Source organism: Giraffa tippelskirchi, chromosome 10 (assembly GCF_054371585.1).
Source record: "Giraffa tippelskirchi isolate mGirTip1 chromosome 10, T2T-mGirTip1v1.2.pri, whole genome shotgun sequence".
In the NCBI taxonomy this organism is placed as follows: Eukaryota; Metazoa; Chordata; class Mammalia; order Artiodactyla; family Giraffidae; genus Giraffa; species Giraffa tippelskirchi.
The window spans coordinates 61,344,953-61,367,501 of record NC_137284.1 but is presented as its reverse complement, the minus strand read 5'-3'; the positions used below and the strand labels follow the sequence as shown (position 1 = coordinate 61,367,501).

The 22,549-nt window shown below is 41.6% G+C and overlaps 1 protein-coding gene across 1 annotated transcript in view; it reads left to right on the top strand.

Annotated features, from left to right (window-relative positions):
* Positions 1–22,549, top strand: part of SEM1 (SEM1 26S proteasome subunit) — a 353,898-nt gene that overhangs the window by 273,134 nt on the left and 58,215 nt on the right. The gene's annotated exons all lie outside the window — the stretch shown is intronic.

Here is a 22,549-nt window from a genome sequence, read left to right as displayed (position 1 = left end):
ATCCCCTCTTATTATCTCTCTCTTTCTTAAGAGCCAATAACAGCAAATTTATTATTAAAAATTTTCTAGGTAAAATGATTTTATGTGTTGTTTTATAGTCCCATTACTGTAGTTAGAATATATGCATCATCAAACATGTTTCTAACATCTAATTTAAAGCTCTAGATTAAACTTAAACCTGTATTCTAGGTGGGTAAAGGGACCAAGAAGACGTAGAATAAAGATGGAGAGAGACAGTCAATCAGCTTCTTCTTAGTATTCTTGAAGCTCTTGTCTAATTCCATTTATAAAAATTTATTTTCCATTATAAGCAATTCTACATTAATAAATTGGTTCAAATAGCCATAGTCTCTATAACTTTTCATTAAATATGTTAATAATAACTCATAGTAGTGTGGCAAATTCCAGCCACAAAGCACCTTCTTAGGCTTTATGTGTTGTCCTTTCTGTTTATTCAGAAGAGAATGATAGATGCTTTGAATATCAGCAGCTGTTAATTAATCCTTCCACTAACTTCTCTCCTCAAGAGTCACAGGTTTTATAATTTGAAAAGATATATGCACGCCAATGTTCACTGCAGCACTATTTACGGTAGCTAGGACATAGAAGCAACCTAAATGTCCATTGCCAGAGGAATGGATAAAGAAGCTGTGGTACATATATACAATGAAATATTACTCAATCATAAAAAAAGAAAGAAATAATGCCATTTGCAGTGACATGGATGGACACAGAGATTGTCATACTGAGTGAAGTAAGTCAGAAAGATAAATATCATATGATATAACTTACATGTGGAATCTAAAAAGATGGTACAAATGAACCTACAAATAGAAATAGAATCACAGATGTAGAAAACAGTTATGGTTACCAAGATGGGAAGGGAAGGGGGAAGAATAAATTGGGAGATTGGGATTGACATATACATACCACTATATATATGAAAGTGAAAGTGGCTCAGTTGTGTCTGACTCTTTGTGACCCCATGGACTATACAGTCCATGGAATTCTCCAGGCCAGAATACTGGAGTGGGTAGATGTTCCCTTCTCCAGGGCATCTTCCCAACCCAGGGATTGAACCCAGATCTCCCACGTTGCAGGCAGTTTCTTTACCAGCTGTGCCACCAGGGAAGCCCAAGAATACTGGAGTGGGTAGTCTATCCCTTCTCCAACGGATCTTTCTGACCCAGGAATTGAACCAGGGTTTCCTGCACTGCAGGCAGATTCTTTACCAACTGAGCTACCAGGAAAGGCCACTATATATGAATAATGGATAACTAATAAAGACCTACTGTATAGCACAGGAAACTCTACTCAATACTCTGTATTGACCTATATGGGACTAGAATCTAAAAAAGAATGGGTATATGTATATGTACAACTGATTGACTGTTGTACAAAGGAAACTGACAGAACATTGTAAATCAGCTATATATTCCAATAAAAAATAATACTTAAAAAGCCATACATTTTAAATTAAACCAGTTGATTTATATTTCTAATTTCTGAAAAAGTTGTGAAATTTTGAGATGATGATCTAAGTGTTGTTAGAAATAAGATTCTCTAGTTGTCTATGTATTTTGAAAGGTGTTACATAGAAGGCAGTTTCTGTTGAAGGTAAATCTCCCATTGGTCACATGATAGGTTTTCCTTCTGCCCTAGAGTTTCTATGTCTGTGTTGTCAAAAGTGACAGGTCAGCATTGTGCAGGGCGGTAGATGACTTCACAGCACAAAAATAATAGTACTTCTTCCTTAACTGGTTTAATAAAATGAACGTGATGGTCTCAAATAGTCATTCTTATTTTCTTTTAATTAAGTTGTTTCTGATGTGTTTCAAGACTTTTTGTCTTGCTGTGGCATGCAAAATCCTAGTTCCTGGACCCAGGCTTGAACCCATGGAAGTGGAAGTGTGGAGGCCCAACCTCTGGACTGCCAGGGAAGTCCCTGGGGCAAGTCATTCTTCAGCCTAAGATTACTTAAGAGAGAGATAGCTTTGTGGCATTTATTGCTTCCCGGTTAAACATTATCCCCACTATCCATCAATTTAACTCTACTTTTGTCTGTATCTAATCATTTTAACATATAGGTCATTCAAATATTAAAAAATGAAAGAATGGAGAGAGGGAATTATTCTCAATGAGCAAGGATAAAGTATTTATATTCCTTAAGTTTCAAAGTAGCTGTGAGCCTTACAAACATACCAAGTATTCCAGCTGGGGACCCAATCATATGACAGTCTAATAATTTTTCTTTTTAAATTTTTTTTTACTTATTTATTTTTAGCTGTGTGGGGTCTTCACTACTGAGCAAGCTTCTCTCTAGTTGTGGTGAGTGGAGGGCACTCTCCGGTTGTGGTGCTCAGATTCTCATTGTGGTGGCCTCTTGTTGCAGAGCACAAGCTCTAGGGTGTGCAGGATTTACAATTTTATGTTAGTTTCAGCTGTACAGCAAAGTGATTCAGGTATATATATACACACACACACACATATATATATTAGATTATTTCCCATTATAGATTATTACGAGATATTGAATATAGTTCCCTGTGCGATTCAGTAGGATACTGTTGTTTGTCTATTTTATATGTAGTAGTGTGTATCTGTTAACCCTATGCATGCATGCATGCTCAGTTGCTCAGTCCTGTCTGACTCTTTGTGATGCTATGAACTATAGCACACATGCTACACCAGGCTCTGCTATTCATGGGATTCTCCAGGCAAGCATACTGGAGTGGGTTGCCATTTCCTCTTCTAGGGGATCTTCCTGACCCCAGGATCAAACCAGCGTCTCCTGCATCTGCATTGGCAGGTGGATTTTCTGACGCTGAATCACCAAAGAAGCTCCATTAATCCCATACTGCTAATTTATCCTCCCCTCCTTTTCCCTTGGTAACCAAACATTTGTTTTCTATGTCTGTGAGTCTGTTTCTGTTTTGTAAATAAATTCATTGGTATTAGTTTTTAGATTGTATATATGAATGATATCATATAATATTTGTCTTTCTCTCTCTGACCTACTTCAATTAACATCATAATCTCTAGGTCATCCATGTTGCTGCAAATGGTATTGTTTCATTTTTTTTTATGACTGAGGAGTATTTCATTGTGTATGTATGTCATGTTCTCTTTATCCATTCATCTATCAATGAACATTTAAGTTGTTTCCATGTCTTGACTATTGTAAACAGTGGCTCTATGAACACTCATTTGCATGTATCTTTTTGAATACAGAGTTTCATCTTTGTTTTGTAAATGTAAAGTTTTCATCTTTCCCAGATATACGTCCAGGAGTGGGATTGCTGGGTTATATGGTAACTCTGTTTTTAGTTTTTTAAAGAACTTTCGTACTGTTTTCCATAGTGGTTATAGCAATTTACATTCCCACCAGCTGTGTAGGAGGGTCCCCTTTCTCCACACCCCCTCTAGCACTCATTGTTTGCAGCCTTTTAAAGATGGCCATTCTGACCAAAGTGCAGTGATACTGCACATTACTTCTGATTTGCATTTCTCTAATAATTGGTGGTGTTGATCATTTTCTATATAATTGGTGGTGTTGATCATTTTCCTATGTACCTATTGGCTATCCGTATGTCTTCTTTGAAGAAATGTCCATGTAGACCTTCTGCCCATTTTTGATTGGGTTGTTTGGTTTTGTGATATTAAGTTGAATGAGCTATTTGTATATTTTGGAAGTCAACCCCTTGTCAGTTACGTCATTTGAAAATACTTTCTCCCAGTCCATAGATTTTTCTTTTCATTTCGTTTATGGTTTCCTTTGCTGTGCCTAAGCTTTTAAGTTTTATTAGGTCCAATTTGTCAACTTTTACTTTTATTTCTTTTGCCTTGGAAGACTGATCTAAGAAAATACTGCTACAATTTATGTCAGAGAATGTTTTGCCTATGTTCTCTTGTAGGAGTTTTATGGTGTTATTTTTTATATTAATAGTTAGGACTTTAAACAATTTTGAGTTTATTAGTTTATTTTTGTGTATGGTATGAGGGAGTGTTCTAATTTCATTAATTTACATGAGGCTGTTCAGCTCTCCCAACACCACTTGCTAAAGAGACTGTCTTTTCTCCACTGTATATTCTTGCCTCCTTTTTTGAAGACTAATTGAACATAGGTGTGTGAGTTTATTTCTGAGCTCTCCATTCTGTTCTATTGATCTGTATGTCTGTTTTTGTATTAATACCATGCTTCTTTGATTACTGTATCTCTGTGGTATTGTCTGACACTGTTTGCACTGTTTCCCCATCTATTTCCCATGAGGTGATGGGACCAGATGCCATGATCTTAGTTTTCTGAATGTTGAGCTTTAAGCCAACTTTTTCACTCTCCTCTCTCACTTTCATCAAAAGGCTTTTTACTTTCTCTTCACTTTCTGCCATAAGGGTGGTGTCATCTGCATATCTGAGATTATTGATATTTCTCCTGGCAATCTTGATTCCAGCTTGTGTTTCTTCCAGCCCAGCATTTCTCATGATGTACTCTGCATATAAGTTAAATAAGCAGGGTGACAATATACAGCCTTGATGTACTCCTTTTCCTATTTGGAACCAGTCTGTTGTTCCATGTCCAGTTCTAACTGTTGCTTCCTGACCTGCATACAGGTTTCTCAAGAGGCAGGCCAGGTGGTCTGGTATTCCCATCTCTTTCAGAATTTTCCACAGTTTATTGTGATCCACACAGTCAAAGGCTTTGGCATAGTCAATAAAGCAGAAATAGATGTTCTTCTGGAACTCTCTTGCTTTTTCGATGATCCAGCGGATATTGGCAATTTGATCTCTGGTTCCTCTGCCTTTTCTAAAACCAGCTTGAACATCTGGAAGTTCACGGTTCACGTATTGTTGAAGCCTGGCTTGGAGAATTTTGAGCATTACTTTACTAGCGTGTGAGATGAGTGCAATTGTGAGGTAGTTTGAGCATTCTTTGGCGTTGCCTTTCTTTGGGATTGGAATGAAAACTGACCTTTTCCAGTCCTGTGGCCACTGCTGAGTTTTCCAGATTTGCTGGCATATTGAGTGCAGCACTTTCATAGCATCATCTTTTAGGATTTGAAATAGCTCAACTGGAATTCCATCACCTCCACTAGCTTTGTTCATAGTGATGCTTTCTAAGGCCCACTGGACTTCACATTCCAGTATGTCTGGCTCTAGGTGGGTGATCACACCATCGTGATATGGGAAATAGATGGGGAAACAGTGGAAAGAGTGTCAGACTTTATTTTGGGGGCTCCAAAATCACTGCTGATGGTGATTGCAGCCATGAAATTAAAAGACTCTTATTCCTTGGTAGGAAGGCTATGACCAACCTAGATAGCATATTGAAAAGCAGAGACATTACTCTGCCAACAAAGGTCCATCTAGTCAAGGCTATGCTTTTTCCAGTAGTCATGTATGGATGTGAGATTTGGATGGTGAAGAAAGCTGAGTGCCGAAGAATTGATGCTTTTAAACTGTGGTGTTGGAGAAGTCTCTTGAGGGTGGTCTTGGACTGCAAGAAGATCCAACCAGTTCATCCTAAAGGAGATCAGTCCTGGGTGTTCATTGGAAGGACTGATGTTGAAGCTGAAACTCCAATACTTTGGCCACCTCATGCAAAGTGTTGACTCATTGGAAAAGACCCTAATGCTGGGAAGGATTGGGGGCAGGAGGAGAAGGGGACGACAGAGGATGAGATGGCTGGATGGCATCACCGACTCAATGAACATGGGTTTGGGTAAACTCAGGGAGCTGGTGATGGACAGGGAGGCCTGGCGTGCTGCGATTCATGGGGTCGCAAAGAGTCAGACACGACTGAGCGACTGAACTGAACTGAACTGTAGTATTGTTTGAAGTCTAGGAGGGTTATGCCTCCAGCTTGTTCTGTTTTCCTCAGGATTGCTTCAGCAATTCTGAGTCTTTTGAGATTCCCTATAAATTTTAGGATTATTTGTTCTAGTTCTGTGAAAAATGTCACAGATATTTTGATAGGGATCACATTAAATCTGTAGAAAGCCTTCTATTTTTAGTGACTGGACCAAAATCAAAAATAGGCATCTCTGGATTCAGCAGTTGTTAATATGTGCATTGCTTTGTTGTAAATATACCCAGTTCCTCCTTCCTCTTCTCACCCACAGATTCTCATTTTTGAAAATGACTTGAAGAACTCTAGCCAGTGATATTCTTGCTGGGATTCATAATGTTGCTGACCTGGTCTTTTCAGCTGAGCAGAGAAGGATTGAGGTCCCTCTCCTTCATCTTTTTAATCCTGGATTGATGCCCAAAGCTTCTTTTGAAAGAAGGGATCTACGGTAGCACAGGAACAAAAAGCATTGAGACACACTCTCATTTTACAAGTAGGGAAACTAATGCCTACAGGGACTAAGTTACTTATTCAGCAGAATAGAAACTCCAGGACCAGAATGCAGGATTTCTGAAGCTTATTTTGTTAGTTACTATTTTCACAGAACTGTTTAGGCTCCTCACAAGAAAGAATCTCTATCAGACAAGCAAAAGACAGAGCCAATGAAAGAGGAGGGTCTACATCCTAAACCTGAGGTATTCATGTTCTGGCTGAAAATGATTAACAGTGCTTCAAACTATTAAGATTCTTATGGAAGGCAGCAAATCAAAATATGAAAGTCTTTAAAATATCTAATGCAAGACCTCTGAACAGCCATTGTGTTAAATGTCACAAGAGATTTTCATCTTAGTATTTAGTGACTGGCAGGAGATGACTCAGTGCCATGGAATTTAATTTAAAATTGTTTTCAAATAAATTCACGGGGTCCAATAGCATGAAACCTTGGAAGGTGACAGGGTGGCTTTAGAGATTTGAGAGTTTCTAAAGCTATATATCAAAGGCTACTACTGACAGTTATGGGGATTTATCGTGTTCTCAACCCCAATTGTTTCTAAAAGCTCTCAACCATGCTTTCCTGTGCAAGAAAATTAAGTTTGGAAATCTTGCCATCTTCGCCTGCTTGGGACCTCAAAATATCTAACTCCATATACCTAGAAACTGCTCAAACATTCCTTTCTGGGGGCTGTCATTAAATCGCCGTTTTCTGGATGGGGACACAGAGGGTGCAACCATTGGTCAAGGTTACCCAGTGAGTCAGCGGCAAAGTTGGGAATGCAACCCAGACTTTCTGACTCCCTCGCCCGTCCTCTGACCATCAAACCACACACTCCTGACCAGGATGAAACAAGCTTGTCTGTCTCAGCGTTTGGAGGGAGCTGAGTGAAACTGCAATTTATCCATTTCCCTTTCAAATATTCATATGCCATTCATTTCATCAGCTAATGGGCAAACGGCTCCAGATCATTTTTCACTCTAAAAAACTCATTTTTTATTAATTTTTCAAAGAAATGCTATCTTAATTCGGAAAAGCAAGAAAGACCACTCTCCCTGCCTGCCCCCGCCATCATATCACATTGTGTAACACTGGCAGTGTGGCCGCTGAGAAAACCCACAGAGCTGCTTCCTCTGCCTTGCCGATGGCCAGTTCCCCTGCCAGCCTCTCCATGTGGCCTTCCTTGTACTGGGGTCGGGCGTCCCGTGGTTCCTGGCAAAGGCACGTCGCATGGACAAGCCAGGCCTTGACGTGGCTGTTCCTTCTCCTGCTTTTTTGAATGCTCCTTGACCACAAGAGAACCCAGTTCTCCCGCCAGCTACACCCCACATGCCACTTGAAATGTAGTCAGTGGTGACGATCCAACAGGGCGCCAGCCAGAGTCCAGAGCAAGTTTACTAGGGACAAGGGAAAAGCAATCCCAGGTCTTCTGCCAGTGGGGACTGTCTCCTGCCAAAGACCACAGGGGAGGGGAGAAAGGTTTTTAACACTCTAAGCAGGGGGACCAGCCCATGGGTAAACTCTCACTCTTTTTCTTGCAACCCATAAAGTTGTTTCTCCCAGCATTTGATGCCTGTCATGTTTAATCATAAATATTTCTTCCTTAAAATGAACTCCATTGTTCACTCCCAAAGACCCGTTGCCATTTTAGGACAACTCTCCAAACTCTGCGTTGGGGTTTTTGACCAGTCCCCTCCGTGCCCTCTCCTGCTGGCAGCTAGTCATGATGCTCTGTGATGACTTTGCTCCAGAAGCTGTCAGTAGAAGCTGTCAGCAGCAAAGAAATGGAATTGGGGGTAGAGAGGGGTGTGTCATCATAGTGCCCTCTAGGCTCCTCTTTCTCTTCCCTGTGCCTTTGTTAAACCTGTGCAGTCCAGGCCAAGCCAGCAGTTGTCCAGTGAGAGCCCCTGAAATCTCCTCAAAATGCAGAGCCGTCCCCTAGGAAAGCGCCATGCCTTCTCGGTGCCCAGCTGCCTGCCCTCTGCCTGCAAGAGGCTTGAGGCCATCCCACTACATTCCATAACAAAGTCCCCCCAGACGCACAGGGTGGCCCCAAGTCAGTCTCCCTAAAGGTCTTAAAATTATTGTTGTTGTTTAGTCACTTAGCTGTATCCGACTCTTGGCGACACCATGGACTATAGCCCACCAGGCTCCTCTGTCCATGGGATCTCCCAGGTGAGAATACTGGAGTGGGTTGCCATTTCCAGGGAAGATCCAGGGAATCTTCCTGACCCAGGGGTTGAACCCACATTTCCTGCATCTCCTGCATTGGTAGGCAGTTTCTTTACCACTGAGCCACCTGGGAAGCCCGGGATAAATTATAAACACTTAAAAAGCTGATTCTGCTTGTCGTTCCCATCACACGTGACTCCAAGTGCATCATGTTCTCCTGTTCTCCAGCTCTTTCTGCACAAGCCATCAGGCACTGCGGTCCCATGAGAAGAAATAAGTTTGCTTAATGTGACAGCACTGGGATGTACTCCAGGGAGAGTGACAACATAATTTTGTTTACTATTCATGCAAGTTCTAAAGAAGTAAACTTCATTAACTTTTCTGATAAAACACAAAGACTCTATTATTTGCCTTACCCATAAAATTAAAAAAAAGGAAAAAAAGAAAACTTTGATGTCTCCAGGACGGCAGGCCTTTTTTGAAGTTTTCTATTGCTCTACCCAGGTGATCTAGAGGCTGATACTGCTTCTGTTGACCTCTGACCTGTGATGGAAACACCCAGGTCAGGGATTCTGTGCTGGGCTCAGCTGAAGCCTGTCTGCCCATCCATGTAGATTTAATGGTCCACCTGGCAGCTCCACTGGTGGAACAAAGAGGTTTTACATCTCTGACTAATATTATGTATATATTTTTATATTTATATATGCATTTATAAATAGATATAGAGATATTAGACTTCCCAGGTACCTGCTAAGCAGGAGACACGGTTCATTCCCTGCGTCAGAAGATCTCCTGGGAATGGCAACCCACTTCGATATTCTTGCCTGGGAAATCCCATAGACAGAGGAGCCTGGTGTGCTACACTCCATGGGGGTCGCAAGGAGTTGGACATGACTTAGCGACTGAACAGCAACAACAACAAAGAGATATGCATTTAGATGGATATGTAAATAAAATTTTTCATTCACAGGGTAACATAACTATACAGATAGATATCTCATGCAAAGCAGTTTCTCAATCAGAAAACATGGGACTTAAAAATATAACAAATCTGACTTAAGTCACAGATGGGCCTAGAGAGACTGAAGCCCCTCAAGGGGAGAGTGGGGAGGACACATCAGCCTGGCCTCCACCTTCTGATTCTGGTAGAAGAACTTATGGACCCTGTTTAGGCTCATCTTCCTGATTCTCTGTCTGCATGGTGGTGGACGTCTGCTCTTATGATAAAAGATCATGAGAAAAAGTACATGGATAAATGACAATTTTTAGAAAATTGCTTTCAGTTTCAAAAAATTAGCTAGAAAACCAAACTAAACCCCCAAATTAGATATTGGAGCAGATTATTTTTTTCTATTCAATTTTTTTCTGCTGAAAGGAAATGGCTGTGTGTATGATTGTGTCAGCAAGCATAGGCCCCAGGCTCTGACTGCATAGAGAAATTAAACTTCTTTCAAAGGGAGTAGCAGGCAAGTCAGCCCAAGAAAAGGAGTTTAAGACCTTTTGCATTCATTAAAATTTATTTGGAGCCTGATAAATCTCCCATATATGTCAAACAGTCATCTTTTCTGCTTTATTTTAAAAGCAGCATTTGAAGATCTGAGCGTAAACAACAAGGTGAAAGTTGCCTTCACAGAACTTTCTTGTTCTTTTTCTTCCTCTCCCGCACCCCCTAATAAAATGGTGTTTATGGCTTAATATACAGAGTTAGAAAGAAGGATGTGAGTGAGAAGGCATGGGACTTGAAAATCTACAGACTTGGAAGGGAGACTCATGAGGGAGGGGATATATGTATATTTACAGCAGATTCACGTTGTTGTACAGCAGAAACTACCACACTATAAAGCAATTACCCTCCAATTAAAAATAAATTTAAAAAATAATAAAAAATATTGTAAAAAAACCTGAAAACATCTTCTATTAGTCCAATGCCTTAGATAGGATACACTTTGTTATATTCAAGGATAAACCTTGTTCGATTTTGACTTAAAATGTATTTATCAGTTGAAGAACTTTGATGAGGTTTAGCAAATGGAAATAATTGCATCAAATGTGTGAGAGACATTGGCAATCTGTTCTTTGGTAGATAAAGCATGACAGAAAATTAATACTGAGACTTTAACTTGGCTTCCCTCTATTAAAATAAAACCTCCTGGAAAAAACAAAATCTACAGACTGTAGGAATAGAACTGTATTTGGGGGTTGAACTTTTTTTTAAAAAAAGGCAAACTTCATTTTTTTATTTAATTTTTTATTGTGGTAAAAAAATATATGCAACATGTATGCACGCATGCGTGCTACCTCACTTCAAGCGTGTCTGATTTTGCAACCCTATGGACTGTAGCCTGCCAGGCTCCTCTGTCCGTGGGATTCTCCAGGCAAGAATACTGGAGTGGGTTGCCATGCCCTCCTCCAGGAGATCTTTGCAACCTAGGGCTCAAACGCACACCTAGGGCTCAAACGCACGTCTCCTATGTTTCCTGCACTGCAGGCAGACTCTTTACCACTGAGCCACAGGGGAAGCCCTATGTACAACGTAGTAGTCATCATTTCAGCCATTCATAAGTGTACAAATCAGTGGCATTAAATTCATTCACAGTGTTGTATAGCCATCATCACTATATATACCCAAAACTTTTTTACAATCTCCAATTGAAAAAAAAAAAATCTATGCTCTAGGCATTCCCTGGTGGCCCCGTGGTGAAGACTCGATACTTTCACTGCCTTAAGCCCAGGCTATATCCCTGGTCAGGGAACTAAGATCCCACAGGCTGCATGGCAAGGCCAAAAAAAAACCCCTATGCTCCTAGTTATTGTTAAACTAGTCCCATGCCCCTGGTAATACCTCTGTTTTTCTTTCTCAACAAATTTGTGTATTGTGGGTATCTCATATAAGTTAGAATCATACAATATTTGTTTTGTGTCCAATTTATTCCACCAAGCATCATGGTTTCTAGGTCCATTCATATTGTAGTATATATCAAAATCTCATTTCTAAAAAAGGCAAACTTTCACCTTAAAAAGTCAGGATTTTGATCTATTTGCTTCTTATTTGTAACCCATGTTTTAGAGCTTGTTAATGCTCCATAAAAGAGAGCAGAAGGCTTTTATCTCACAGGGCTTTGCTCCACTTACAGTGTTCTGAGCACTTGCAAGTCTTTCCTTGTTGACTGAGACGCCGAAGAGGTTCTGGGTGTTGCTTTATTTTTCTTTCAGATCTTCTGGTATTGTTGACTGACAGATTCCTCTCTTGAAACAAAAGGACTGAAAATCTGATCCTGAGGCACTTATGGTCAACCCCAAGAGCACATTTTGTGATCCTACTTGACCTGAATACGTGTTGCAATTTTCCTTCAGATAAATTCTGGGTGGGTACAATGTGTAGATTATGGGCGTTTAACACAACTCACATTCATAACTCCTCCCCACCCCCCCTTTTTTTGTATCAGTTTTTAGTCTAGCATTTCCCAATCCCAATGAGACTAATGCCACCTTTTTACAAATATTTTGTTAGTTCCCCTTTAAAATTGTAAAATGAAATACATAGGCAATATAACCTATATACACCCATTGCTGTGCTTAGCCACTCAGTCATGTCCAACTCTTTTTGGCCCTATGGACTGTAGCCCACCAGGCTCCTCTGTCCATGGGATTCTCCAAACAAGAATAATGGAGTGGGTGGCCATTCTCTTCTCCAGGGGATCTTCCCAACCTAGGGATCTACCCCAGGTCTTCTGCATTGCTGTCTAAGCCACCAGGGAAGCCCAATAACTATATTGAAAGACCCAATAAAGTAGTCAGAAGCCGGCATTTAGAAGGATAATCACTTTTGAATTCAACAATTACAAATACAAACTAACACAAATGTGTGACATAGACAACTAAACCCCTTGAGTAATGTTACAATTTTCCAACAGTTATGCATATTTCCAGCTCAATGAACAACTTAGAAAAAAAATTCTGAATAGCATATAAAGTTTTATTCTTAGGAAGTTTAGAGTGTGTTAAAGCTGTAATAAATATATTGTGCTTGTAGGCAAAATAGAATTAGATTTTCTGTTCAAATAATGCATAAGTTTGTACACATTCATGACTGTCCAATTGGATATTCGAACGTCATATATGGAATGCAGAAAAATTCTTCTTTGTGCAGGCAAACTTGCATAACATAGACATCCCTGACATTTGTCCAGTAAGTGTTAGTAATGGCCCCCAATCAGTGTGACAATCAAAAAATCCACAATTTAAAAAATAAGCCAGAGGTGGAGTATAACTGGTCTAGTCTTTTTAGAGGTAGGAAGCCAGCAGATCATTTGAAGTGCCTCTAAGAATCCCCAAGTGTGTTTACATGCCCCATTTACAGGGTAGGGTCTGGAGAGAGAAATACTCCAAGGACAAATTAGGCTGGGAGGCCTCTGGGGTGGTTGCCTGTTTGGGGAGTGACTTTCTCATGTCCTTGCCCATGCCATGGGCCCAAGATCTTACCCTTTGCCTTTCTCTTTAAACACTCTGTCCACCACCTTTGCCAAGCTTCATAATCATAGGAAAGTACATAAACAACTTTACTGTGGCATGGTGGAAACTCTAGGGTTGAACTTGCAAATTATGTCGTTACAGCTTCAAAAAAGGTTCAGGCTCTTGCCTCCATTTCATTTTCCCTTCTAAGTTCACCCTTAATTGCAGACTCCAAACCAAAGCTGCAAGTCTTGGCGTAGCTCCCACACTATTAAAAAAATCTAATAATTCCTTTCTATATGTGTCTCCAACTTGGTTCCATGCCCACACTGGTAGTTTGTCTGAACCAAACTTGGTGGCTTCCTGCATTCTGGGCTACAGTCACCCTGGAACTGCACTTTCCTCTCTCCAAAAGGACACCCCTGGGCATCTCTCCTGAGTGAACGATCTTGCCCCCTTTCAGAAATACATTCTAAAAGAGATTCCTTCTGTGCCTCTACAGAATCTAAAATTTTTCTCCATCCCCCATCACTTCTGTTGTCTACTCAGATCCTCTGGATAACCCCATAAAATAGATCAGGGAGATGGCCTCTTATCCCTGAGGTCACTGAGGTATAGATTTATTGATCTGCTGCAGGTACACAGCTAATAACTAGCAGAACTGAGAAAACACCATAGATTTGGGATTTCTTATTTGTTTTTGTCTTTTTTTATTATTTAATTCAGTAGGATTTACAGGGATTAGTTCACTAACCCCATTAAAATAAAAATGAAAAAAACTCTGGTGAACTATGTCATATTTATGCTTTCCATAGTCCTTTGAGATTTTGCAAATCTCTCAAAAAGCCTTCTTGCTTTTCTTGCTGTCAGTACGGTCGGAAAACCCCTCATTTTCTAGTCTATCATCATCTCCCCAGAAGTGCCTCTGCCCTTCGTATGGTTTAAGGTGCCCTTCCTTTGACCCTTTTCCCCATTGTTATTTTTCTGGATACACAGAAACCAGAATTGCCACACTGAAAGATCCATATGGCCTACATTTTGGTAACAGAGGTGTGAGAATATTTTCTGTTTTATTTCTGATGCGTATTGTAGGCAGGAGAATACTTTGGACTTGAAACTTCTCAGAACAGCAATTACTCTGTCCACCGCTCGCTGAGGCCCAGCCTCCCATGCATTTCACCCTCATCGTAAAGCCTTGACTGCCCTTCAGGCCCCTTCTCTCCTAAAGTCCCACACAGACTTCAAGGCCTCATTTGCATGCTGCAGCCTCTGTGAAGCTTTCTTTAAACTTCCAGAGGGACTTCCCTCATGGTCCAGTGGCTAAAACTCCGTGCTTACAAGGCAGGGAGCCTGGGTTCCATCCCTAGACAGGGAGCTAGATCCACAGGCGGTAGGCAAGAGTTCCCATGCCACAACTGAAAGATCCCTTACCCTCACACATGTATTGGCATTAAGTCCTTTTTGGAGGTTGCCAGTAGCCCTACTGGCAATCCCATGGATGGAGGAGCCTGGTGGGCTACAGTCCATGGGGTCTCGAAGAGTCAGACACAACTGAGCAACTTCACTTTCACTTTTCACTTTCATGCTTTGGAGAAGGAAATGGCAACCCACTCCAGTGTTCTTGCCTGGAGAATCCCAGGGACAGGGGCGCCTGGTGGGCTGCTGTCTATGGGGTCGCACAGAGTTGGACACGACTGAAGCGACTTAGCAGCAGCAGCAGCAGTAGCCCTACTGGGTCTCCCAGGTGGCGCTAGTGGTAAGGAACACGCCTGCCAATGCAAGAGACCTAAGAGATATGAATTGAATCCCTGGGTTGAAAAGATCCCCTGGAGGAAAGTGAAAGGAAAGTGAAGTTGCTCAGTCGTGTCTGACTCTTTGTGACCCTGTGGACTGTAGCCCACCAGGCTCCTGTGTCCATGGGATTTTCCAGGCAAGAATACTGGAGTGGGTTGCCATTTCCTTCTCCAGGGGATCTTCCCAACTCAGGGATCAAACCCAGGTCTCCTCCCCTGGAGGAGAGTATAGCAACCCACTCCAGTATTCTTGCCTGGAGAATCCCATGAACGGAGGAGCCTGGCGGGCTATGATCCATAAGGGTCACAAAGAGTCAGACAAGACTGAAGCAACTTAGCAGTACACACTGTAGGCCTACTACAGAGCCTGTAGACTCCAGGAAGAATTGATGCAGGAAACTCTCAAGAGTCTTCTCCAATACCGTGGTATTGGAGAAGACTCTTGAGAGTTTCCTGGATTGGAAGGAGATCCAATCAGTCAGTCCTAAAGGAAATCAGTCCTAAATATTCATCGGAAGGACTGATGCTGAAGCTGAAGCTCCAACACTTTGGTCACCTGATGCAAAGAACTGACTCATTGGAAAAGACCCTGATGCTGGGGAAGATTGAAGGTAGGAGAAGAAGGGGATAACAGAGGATGAGACGGTTGGATGGCTTCACCTACTTGATGGACATGAGTTTGAGCAAGCTCCGGGAGTTCGTGATGGACAGGGAATCCTGGGATGCTTCAGTCCATGGGGTTGCAAAGAGTTGGGCACGACTGAGTGACTGAACTGAACTGAACTAAGACTCCAGGACTGGGTCGCCTGAGGCCAAACAACTAACAGGGAGGGAGCACAGCCCCAATTGGATTAAAAATTCACTGAGCATGGCCCTTCCTACCAGAACAAGACCTAGATTTCCTCACGCCACAAGAAGATCAAATATCCCAAGTGTACAACTAAGACAGGTTACAGACAAATATTTTTTAAAATTCCAAAATAATTCCTCTATTTCTCCCATAGCACATCATCTAAAACCTGTTTATCACTTAATTAATTCTGCAGAATTTGTGATTAAGTGCTCACAAATATTTTAAATTCATTCTAATTTATGCCTTGCATTACATTTCACTCATTTCCCTGCTCATCATTGCTGTTGTATCTCATTGCTTCTTCCTGACTTCGTGTTTCTTCTTTCCGGTGTAAACTGTCTCTGAGAGTATCTGTAGATGATGCATGCATGCTCAGTCGCTCCAGTAGTGTCCAACTCTTTGTGACCCCATGGACTGTAGCCACCCAGGCTGGGCTTTCCTGGTAGCTCAGCTGGTAAAGAATCTGCCCTCAGTTCGATTTCTGGGTTGGGAAGTTCCCCTGGAGAAGGGGAAGATCCTCTGGAGAAGGGATAGACTATCTATTCCAGTACTCTTGGCCTTCCCTCATGGCTCAGATGGTAAAGTATCAGCCTGCAAAGTGGGAGACCTGGGTTCAATACCTGTGTTAGGAAGATCCCCTGGAGAAAGGAATGGCCAACCCTCTTCCAATATTCTCTTCTGTCCAGAATGCCCATGGACAAAGGAGCCTGGCAGGCTATAAGTACATACAGTTGCAAAGAGTCGGACACAACAGCAATTAAGTACACAGCCATGCCCTCCTCCAGGGGACCTTCCCAACCCAGGGATCAAACCTGTGTTCTCTTATGTCTCCCGCTTTGGCAGGTGGGTTCTTCACCACTAGAGCCACCTGGGAAGCTCATCATTGCTGTTGTATCTCATTGTTTCTTCCTAACTTCGTATTTCTTCTCTCTGGTGTAAACTGTCACTGAGAAGATCTGTATATGGTAAGTTTCTTGAATTCTATGTTTCAATTAGGAAATTTGGGACTGTAAGTAACAAAAATCCCTACTCAAATTGTTTTTACAAACTAAAGGATTCTTCAATTAAAAAATAAATAAACTTGAAAAATAATAATGATAAAGGAATTCAATTATCTCACTTACTAACCAGTCCTAAGATGAAGGTGGCTCCAACAGGCAAAGATGTCACATAAAGGAAGGTCCTTCTCGCCACCCCTCTCTGCCATCCTCCACCTTTCTATTCTGCTCTGGGCTTGACGCCCTTCTTGGCAATAGCTGCCACAATCCCAGGAATCACTGGCAAACACAATAGTGTCCAAGGGAAGAGCATTCTGCCTCCTCTCCCTATGAGATCTTGAAAGGAAAAGAGCCCTTTCACTTAAGTTCCCCAGCAGATTTACCCTCACATCTTATTGGCCAGGACTGAGTCACCCACCACTTTCTGTATGTACCAACCACTCTCAAGGGGAACAGGATTACTATGATTGGTAGAGACTAATTAAGATGGTTTGGGCTTCCCTGGTGGCTCAGATGGTAAAGAATCTGCCTGCAATTCAGGAGACCCAGGTTGGATCCCTGGATCCGGAAGATCCCTGGAGAAGGGAATGGCTACCCACTCCAGTATTCTTGCCTGGAGAATCCCGTGGACAGAGGAGCCTGGTGGGCTACAGTCCATGGAGTCGCAAAGAGTTGGACATGGCTGAGCAACTAACATTTTGTCAGACTGGAAGGTAGAGCAAATACTACTATGAACTTAGGACATGGATAACACTTGCTTTTTGGACAACACTTACAGGAAGAATTTCCCAGAATGCACTTACTCCCCATTGAGAGTCGTGCTTGAAACAAACAAATCAGGAACCATGGTAGTGTGCCTTGGGGCAGAGAACTGGTACCCATGCTGAGCCAGAAACTTAACCAGTCCTACAGCACCAGGCATTTTCAGTCGAGCAGCAGTCTTGGTGGTGAGAGAATGTGAGAGTGGGACAGCAACCACCTGCAGGAGGTTTCTTTCCAATTCTGGAGTCAGCTAGAGACCTTAGAGTTCTCCTCACTGAGCTGGCTTGTCGCTAGGTTACCAAAGGGAACAGGGGAGAGAATTTGTCTTGTCTTATCCCTGAATCACATGGAGGAAGAATGTGCACCTCAGTAAAAAAGGGCTCTATCAGCAAGAGAGAGGGCTATTTTCAGTTATTGGGTATGCCTTAAATCTTGAATGCTTAAAACTCTTACTGACTATGGCTAAATCTCAGTTTTAGACTCAAAAGTTTCTTTTCCTTCAATACTCTGATGATTTTGCTTCAATGTCTTCTCTCATCCTGTATTGCAGATGAGAAATCTGTGGGTTATCTGTTTTGATTCTCTAGAGGAGCTTTTGCAATTTTCTTAATCTTTAATGTATGGACATGTCATAATTTTGTGTGGATTTGTGAGGTTTTTCATCCTGTTTGGCACACGATGTTATCATTCAGTCTGAGAGCTTTTCTTTTTTTCCAGGTGTTATTTATTTGTCATTTATTTGAAGATTTCCTTCACTGTCTCTATTTTATTTCAGACTAGCCCAGGAGAACCACGCATCGTTAAACAGGCTTTAAAACTTTCAAATATCTCATCCAGGTCTCCCAACTTCTCTTGTACATTTTCCACCTACTTGTTGTTTACATTCTCTTCTGTAAGGATAGTTGATCCAGTTTTTAGCGTGTTATTTAGCTCCTTAGCTTTTCTTTTCTGCTGTTCAGTCCTCCATTTAGTTTGTTTTTCTAATAACCCTCATTATCGAAATATACGTAAAGAAAAGTGAATACATCCTGGGTATACGGGTTGCTGAAGAATCACCAAATGAACACACATGTGTAACCCCCACAGGGGAAGAAGACAGCACTGGGAACGTTGTCTTTGCTTCTTTATAAATAAAGAAGAATAAAGAGAATAAAGAGAAAGTAGAAGGTACTGCTAGATTCACCTTTAACTCAGTTTGCAATTCAAGCCAAGTGTTCATTCTATAAAACAGCCACATTCTATAACACAGTCCCTGGTGACTCAGACAGTAAAGAATCCGCCTGCAATGCAGGAGACCTGGTTTTGATCCCTGGGTTGGGAAGATTCTTTGAAGGAGGGCATGGCAACCAACTCCAGTATTCTTGCCTGGAGAATCCCCAGTGGACAGAGGAGCCTGGAGGGCTACAGTCCATGGGGTCACAAAGAGTCGAACACCACTGAGTGACTAACACTTTCACTTTCACTTTTCTGATCCTGAAAAGGCGCGGAAGAGTTCTTGTTCAAATGGGATAAATGTGAGATCACCTCTGTAAAGATCCAGTTCACTATGATATTGCTGACAACTTTTCTTAATTATTCCATCTTGTTCATCTGATCATTTTCTCACTCATCTTCCCTGTTATATTAGTTCATGCTTTTTTATGGCCAAACCAAAGCAAGTGGAAGTTTTTCTGACCACACCCTCTCCTAAAAATCTAAGGATGGATTATTATGCAAAGACCCTGCTGTGACTAAGCTCCAGCCTGAATACAGGCGTTGGGAAGGTTAAAAGGTTTAAAAGAAAATGACTGTTTCCTCTCAGTAAGAGATACATGGAAGTGTCACTCTCCCTAGACCATCAAGTAAACCAGCTCACCCATGCCCTCAGGAGTAATCTGGGAAGAAGTAGCAGAGAAGTACACTGTCTTCCTGTCTCATGCTCTGCTTGCTGCCCTCAAAGTTACTGTCATTCATTCTTCTTGTTGAGGACTGACCATCTCAAGAGGAGAAAGATCACAAGGAATTGATTGCAACTTGCACCTCTTATGTGGGTTCAGTGAAGTCTCAACAAATATCTAAGTCATTGAGTGACTGGAAATCTATATGATTAGTTCAATTCAGCTGATGTTTTTTTGAGCACCTTTTTTTTTTTTTATTCAGTCAACAAATATTTATCAGTCACCTACTCTGCACCAGGCTCTGTTTTAGGAGCCATAGTAGATACAATAAATAAGAAGAGGAGGAAATTCCAATTTAGTTGGAAGGAAAGGGCATACAGAAACAATGAAAACCAATAATAAGAAAAGGTATGTGCTCTGGAACAGTATAAACAAATGACATTGAGGACAGGAGGAGGGAGGTCAAAAAAGGGAGATCAGATTCAGATCATTAACCAAGGTGGCTTCATAGAAGATTGCATTTAACCTTGAAGCTGGATATGAATTCAACAGTGATGTGGGAAAGAAGAGTATTCCAAGAGAGAAAACTGCATAAAGAATGACATGGAATGTGCAGAAGGAGATGGCAACCCATTCAAGTATTGTTGCCTGGGAAATCCCATAGACAGAGAAGCCTGGTGGGCTACAGTACACAGGATCACAAAAGAGTTGGACACAACTTAGCTACTAAACAACAACAAATAGTTGATTATCAATGTTGTGTTAGTTTCAGGTATACAGCAAAGTGATCCAGTTATATATAAACATGTAGCTATTCTTTTTCAGTTCTTGTCCCATTTAGGTTATATAATATTGAGCAGAATTTCCTGTGCTATACAGTAGGTTCCTGTTGGTTGTCCAAATAACTTAGAAATTACTGAGCTAAATGATCAGCTATCATATTGGGATTTTCCTGTAAGTGTTCATGTCATTGATGAATAGAAAAGTTTACTTCTTTCAAAAAAAAAGAAATGTATAGAATGAATGTAGGCAGAATAGTAGAGTGTGCCTGGAATGAGAATAGAGACAAACAGGGAAGACTATTTTTGAAAAAAAGAGAAAAAGTTGGTCTATGTGCACCACACATATAGATCACAACTCTCACCAATAGCCAGTGGAAACTGTACCAGCCAAAGCAAGCTACTTTATAAGAAGATATAGAATTTCTGGCTAAAAGTAGATGATATTTTTGTTAATCCAATATAACCTGGGTTAAATGCAAAATGCTAAGACAAACCCTTCCCTTAAGGAAACTTCTTTTTAATCAATGAATTAGAAGAACCAAGAACTTGCCCAGTTTACCTAGATAAAAAATATGGACAAGTTAAAGTAAATATGAATGATTGAAGAGTTAAGTCTGGCTGAAAGGAACGCGGAAGACTCTGTGGAAATGCACATTTAAGCATGGGTTTGAATGACCAGCCAGGAGCTGGAGAAGACGGAGGTGAGATCAGCTCTTGGTTGTATCTGTAGTGCTCGTGGACAAGCATGAAGCTGGTGGAATCACTTGCCCTCCACAGACACAAGCTGCAGAAGCACTCTGATCCAGCCAATTAACTGTGGGTATCTAATGAGTGTTTCATTAGCATAAATTGCTATGATGGATAGAAATTTTATGAATCCTATGCAGCTCTCCAGGCGTTTAAATAGGGGCTTTGCTTGTCTTCTGAAATCATTATGACAAAATAATACGATATGTGGCCACTATCCTCACAAAGTGGGAAAAGGGGACAGAAGCTGGGGAAGGCTTCTGAGAGACGTGGATGATGTCTGAGACAAGATGGAGGAACGGGGAGGGAGGGGTTCGCTGGGCAGCTCAAGCAGAGGGAGCAGCAGGTAAAGGTGGCAAAAGGGCATTTGGTGGAACGAAGACATATCAGTAGTTCCAGAGCACTGAAGTGGAAGCAGGCTAAGGAGGGGGCTGGGGGCAGTGGCCAGACATGAGGCATGAGCCACGTGTTCTCAGGTCTCATATATTACCTTAAGTTTAGCTCTTAAAGACAACGGGCGTTATCAAAGTATTTTGAATCAAGTGCAGACGTTCACTTTAGAAAAGTCACTGATGACAGCTGAAGGAAAGAAATGAGTGGTAGGGGAGCTGAACACCTAGGCCCAGTGGGTGTTCCACTCCAGCTGGGCAGCCAGGGCAAGGTGGGCTCGGAACAGGGCACGGTCACTAAGACTAGTTTCAGAGAACACACTGGCTGTGAACCGTCTGGTTATGTCGTTAAGGTCTGTCACCACCCCTTGTTTGTCAGAATGCTGCTCAGGCCAATTTTTTAAACCAAAAGCCTTAGGAATAAGAATATCACATACACTGAGGAAATTTCAATTTAACTTTCCCGATAGTGGGAAACCAACCTCTTGCAAAGTTCAGCACATTCCTCAAAGCTTCTCTCACTTGCCTGCCTTGCTGAGTCAGGCAGCAAAAGGGCTTGGTTGCTAAGATGACTCCATACAAGGCCCTCCGCACCATGCTGCCCTCAGTCGCGATCTCAGGCCAAACCCTTTGGGGTTGCTTGGAAAATTACAAACCAAAACTAGCAAGGCTACTTCTTCATGTATCTTTTAACAGAAATCCTACTTAGACATCTTTTTTCTAGCAACCACATTATTTCTGTTGTCAGTTTCTCCAGCCCCAAACTCTCTCTTCTTTGAAAGAAAACATGGGTTTTCCAGTCAAAGGAGATTGTATTTTCTGATATCTTCAGACCTCATTTGCTATCATTCTGTTTGTTTGCAACCAATCTAAGGAAGGAGTAGAAAGGGAGGGAGAGAAGATGCATCTGATCTACTGAATGTCACTCATCACATATTGCATCACAGAACTACATTTAAATGCATTTCCTTGTTGAAATGGGCTTCCCAGGTGGTGCTAACAGTAAGGAACTTGCCTGCCAACACGGGAGACATAAGAGATACAGGTTCGATCCCTGAGTCAGGGATCTGGGTTCGGAAGATCTCCTAGAGGAGGGCATGGCGAATCACTCCAGTATTGTTGCCTGGAGAATCGCATGGAAAGAGGAGACTGGCGGGCTACAGTGCATAGGGTCGCCAAGAGTCAAACACGACTGACATGACTTAGCACACACACATGCCTTGTTAAAACATATGACACCATATATTGAATCAGAGCAATACAGAGCATCTGGCTTTCAAAAAGGAATTTGGCAAAGTTTCAGAATAAGGAACAAAGTGAAGAAATGGGGACTGGATAACGTTATGTGGGTAGCCTGATTTAAATTTGACAATACTCAGAGGATGT